At 45.9% G+C, this 5,000-nt stretch overlaps 1 non-coding gene across 1 annotated transcript in view; it reads left to right on the forward strand.

The window, feature by feature from the left end:
• The first annotated feature begins 4,814 nt into the window (after positions 1-4,814).
• Positions 4,815-5,000, forward strand: part of LOC140939440 (U2 spliceosomal RNA) — a 187-nt gene continuing 1 nt past the window's right edge. The window contains exon 1 of the small nuclear RNA XR_012165790.1: positions 4,815-5,000. This exon is cut by the window's right edge and continues 1 nt beyond it. This is a non-coding gene — a small nuclear RNA (U2 spliceosomal RNA).

Consider the following 5,000-nt stretch of genomic DNA (forward strand, 5'->3'; position numbering starts at 1 on the left):
CATCTTTGACGCCCTACTTACTGATGGGATTCCTGCCTCTGCTGTTCGTTGCTTACAGCGATCGCCCAACGGTAATGTCTTGATTACATTTGCGCTACAGAAGTACCGCGATCTGTTTCTGCGTCGTTCTTCTTTTATCGTCCGTCGTGGCCACTACGTCACTCACCCTGGTACGCGCCGTCTACTGTTTGTTACGGTCTACGATGCGCCGCACGAGTTGCCGGATTCTGCCCTCGAACATCGTTTGAGCCGTTATGGCCGGATCTTCTCCTCACGCCGTGGCAAGGTGCAGGGCTACCCTGACGTCTTCAACGGCTTGCGACACTTACGCATGGAGCTCAATACTCATATTCCCTGTTTTCTTCGTTTTGGAAAGTACCAAATTCGGGTGAAGTATGATGGCCAACCAACTACTTGCCGCCGTTGCAATTCGAGGGATCATCTCTACAAGGATTGCAGCAACTCTGTGTGTTTTAATTGTGATCGAGTGGGGCATCATTCGAGGATGTGCCCCGAAGACATCAGATGCTGTATATGCAAGGAGGAGGGCCACATGGCCATTGACTGCCAACACTCTTGGTATCGTCGCCCCCCGCCTTCTGCGTCTCTGTCTCCAGATACCGTTGCCGGGTCGAACCCCGTGGATCCTGTTTCTACCCCTGTGGAGCGTCCTACTCATACCGCCGAAACTAGTGATACAAGTGCTCCCCAAGCTGACCTCGCTGATCCTGTGAGTCAGCCTGGCTCTACTGATGTTGCTGAATCGCCTACGCCCTCACCTCCTGCTAGTGTCCCTCTCTTTACTGATCCGTCTTCCGCGTCTGTTATTCCCTCGGTCTCGGATAGTGTTCTTGGCCAGATGCCTTCCGTACCTGAGGATCCAGTGCCTTCTATTTCTGACAGTGCCCTCGCTGAGGTCGCTATGCCTCCTGCATCTCCCGAGCTGATGCCATCTGTCTCTGACAGCGCCCTCGCTCAAGTTGTCTTGCCGTCTCCCTCCGATGGTCCCGCTTTGGATCTGGCTCAACCCGATGAGAATAGTGATGATGATGATATGGGGGATTCTGTCCCCCCCTTAGAGGTCCAGCAGCTGGCGACGGCTTGGAAACGTGTTTCCCGGAAGAAGGGTCAGCGGAGGAAGAACCTGACCCGAAAGGCATCAGCTTCCCATTCTTTTGCTCCTGTGCGCAAGGCAACCAGGCCCAACCCGCCAGGAGTGAGATCTAATAGAGGTAAGGACCCGCCTGAGTAAACTTTTTCCATTTTCAAAGGTCTAACGATTAACGTTCGCGGTTTGAGTGATGAAAAGTTTTCGTCAGTTGTTCGTTGTTTTGGTCAAGAGAATCTAGATTTCTGTTTTATCCAGGAAACGATGGTTTCTGATAGACGGGTCATTAATTCCCTATCTTCCCGGTGGCGGGGCCCCAGTTTTTGGTCCCCGGCTGTCGGGAGGAGGGGGGGCGTGGCCATTTTGCTTTCAAGTAGTTTACAAGATAATCTCTCTGTTTGGAAAAAGGATACTGAGGGTCGGGTCCTTAGTGTATTACTTAAAATTGATTCCCAGTCTATTAATTTAGTTAATGTGTATGCTCCAACTGTACCGGCTGATAGACGAGTCTTCTACCAGTCGGTCCATTTGTACTTCTTTCCACACTCCTCGCTGATAGTTGGTGGTGATTTCAACTGTTATGACGGTTCCTCAGATAAGTTTGGGGGCACCGTCTCTATTAGTTCTGACTTGTCTGACCTTAAATCGTGTTTTCTGTTAAGGGATGCGTGGCGAGCTTCGCATCCCAGAACCCGCCAGTTTACTTGGTTTAATTCAGATTCTTCAGTTGCTAGTCGTTTAGACACTTTTCTTGTTGCAAGGTCCCTCCTTTCATCAGTTAAGTCGTGTGTTATTTCCCCTTGTGTTTTCTCGGATCACGAGTTTGTTTTTATTGACTTAGTTCTCGAAGCTTCTTCTAAGTATGGCCCTGGAGTGTGGAAATTAAATAATTCTCTCTTAGAGGACGAGTCCTATTGCGAGAAGATTCGTGCTCTTATTGATCGTTTTTTATTGTTTAAACATACCTTTTCTTCCTCTGGTTCCTTTTGGGAATCCCTTAAGAAAGATATTAAAGTTGAATCTATTGCCTTTTCAAAGCAAAAGCGTAGAGACCTCTCTGACGAGAGAGTCTCGTTAACTAACCGCTTGATTGCTTTGAAACATCGTCTAGTGTCGGGTGATCCTTCTGTTAAGTCTGAAATTGCGGACTTAGAGAGCTCCCTTAAAGTCTTAATGACAGAGGAGTATATGGGTGCAAAAATTAGAAGTCGAGCAAAATGGCTAGAAGAGGGCGAAGCCCCTACTAAGTTTTTCCTTAAGTTAGCTTCTCAAAAGTTTGAGAAGAGTTTCGTCTCCTCTGTCCTTAATTCTGATGGTGTTGAGGTGTCTACTCTACCTGAGATAGTAAAAGCTCATGAAATTTTCTATTCCTCTCTCTTTGCTGAGGAGTCTGTTGATTTAGAAACACAAAATCATTTGTTCTCGTTCGTTTCGCGCCGTTTGTCGGATCATGATCGTGATGTTTGCGAGGGGGCTTTGTTGCTGGACGAAGCTACTGAGGCTGTTGGCTTGTCCAATCGCAACAAGGCCCCCGGCCCTGATGGTTTGTCGGTAGAATTTTATTTAACTTTCTGGTCGCGCCTCGGCCCACTCTTAGTTGAGGTTTTTAATGAAGGCCTGCGCGAGTCTGAGCTTTGTGACTCTATGAAAACTAGCATCACTCGATTAGTTTATAAGAAGGACGACCGGAGGAATTTGAAAAACTGGCGTCCAATATCTCTTCTAAATGTCGATTATAAGATTTGTTCGAAGGCTATCTCCTTGCGACTTTCTAAGGTTCTAGATTCCATTGTTGACCCGGACCAGACTTGCTCTGTTCCTGGGAGATCTATTGCTTCCAACTTGTTTTTGTTGCGCGACGTTTTAGATCACATTGAGCGAACTGGCGAGACGGGTATTCTCGTCAGCCTAGATCAGGAGAAAGCTTTCGATCGTGTCAATCGAACTTTTCTTCTAAATCTCTTAAGACATCTAGGTTTCGGTCCTTCCTTTTTAAATTGTATTCACACCCTGTATAATGGCGCTAATATGCGAGTGATTGTAAACGGCTTCCTTTCTGATATGATACCGATTGCGCGTGGTGTTAGGCAGGGTGACTCCCTTTCACCAATGCTCTATATCTTGTGTGTTGAGGTTCTTGCATGCAAGATTAGAGCCTGTAATGATATTGAAGGTTTTTTACTCCCGGGTGCTCAGGGCTTGCAGTTCAAAGTTGGTCAGTATGCCGATGACACAACGTCCTTGGTTAAGGACGTTGTGTCTCTTCATAATCTTTTTAGGGAGATTCAGTTATATGAGCGTGGTACCGGGGCTAAATTGAATCTTTCGAAGACGGAGGCCATGTGGCTGGGGTCTTGGAAAGACCGCGTTGACCAGCCTCTTGGCCTCAAGTGGGTTAACAAAATGAAAATTTTGGGTGTTGTTTTTGGTACGGTCCCAGTTGAGAGAGACAACTGGGAACCGCGCCTGTCTAAGCTTGATAACTGTCTGTCTCTGTGGAAATCGAGGTCATTGTCGTTTGTTGGTAAAGTGTTAATTCTTAATGTTTTAGGTTTGAGCAAGCTTTTGTACTTGTCGCGTGTTTTAGTTCCCCCGAGATGGGCGCTTGACAGGTATAATGGCTTGATCTGGCCTTTTTTATGGGGCGCTAAATTAGAACCTGTTGCTCGAAGATCAATCGTGTGCTCTCCGGATCAGGGGGGCCTTGGTTTAATAGACTTTTGGTGTAAAGGACAGGCGTTGCGCTTATCTTCCTTCGTTAAATCTCTATCGGATCCTAGTTTTAAGTGTTTTTATCTCGTTCGGTATTTCTGCGGCTCGCGTTTGTCGTCCCTTCGCCCCGAGTGGTCCACCTTGCGGGATATTCGTACACCTAGCGCGGCTTCGCCATCCAAGTTTTATTCGCGCATGATTGATCTTCTTAAGTCTTGCAGTTTCCCTGGGTCTTTTACATTTGACTCCAAGTCTATCTATAAGGAGATAATTAAGCGTCACTGTTCCCTCCCGGTCCTCCCCAGGTTTTGGTCCCCTTTACTAAGTAGTTCTTTTAGTCTTTCTCGCCATTGGTCCTCCATAAGAGATTCTTTCACTGAAAATTATAAAAGTGATCTTTCATGGCTCATCACTTTGAGAGCAGTTAAGGTCCGTGAGTCTCTACGGAACTGGGGGTACATTGATAACCCTTCGTGTGCGACATGTTCGCAAACAGAATCTATCGATCACTGTTTTCGCGCATGTCCCCGAGTCAATGCTGTGTGGTTCTTTTTCCTCCCCTTGTTGTCCTCTCTTTTATCGCAACCCTTCCCCCTTTGCGGTGCCTCCATTTTCTTTTTTCAATTGCCTTTTCCTAATGATAAATCACGACGTTTGCTTCTGTTTTTAATCAAGTCGATTTTGTATGGTGCTTGGCGCTTTAGGAACAAAGCTGTTTTTCATAATGGTCGAGAGGATTCTAGGGCAATAATTAAGTATATTATTACTGACATTAAGAATAGAATTAGAGCTGATCGGTTTAGATTCTCTCCTAGCAAGTTCCGCTCTTTGTGGTGCCATCCGGCACTTTGCGATTTCCATCAGGATGATAATTTAGTATTTAAGTTTTAATTTTTGCGATATGATCATTGATGTAAGTTCCTTAGTTTTTTCCTTAGTTTTTCTTTAGTTTGTAGCAATTGTTGATCTCCTGTAAATACTGTAAATACTGTACATAGTTTTGCAATAAACTTTCAAAATACAAAAATCTGTTCTTATCAGCTTAATATCTGATACGCTGCTCATTGAGCAGCTCATATATTAAACTGATTTTTGGAATTGGGCTGTGGAAAGGAGGCTTGCCTCGTCCCAGCCACGGGTTGCCTCGGTATAGCACTACCTCCGAGTGCGGCCCACTTCC

Source organism: Porites lutea, chromosome 5, assembly GCF_958299795.1.
Source record: "Porites lutea chromosome 5, jaPorLute2.1, whole genome shotgun sequence".
NCBI classification, from domain to species: Eukaryota; Metazoa; Cnidaria; class Anthozoa; order Scleractinia; family Poritidae; genus Porites; species Porites lutea.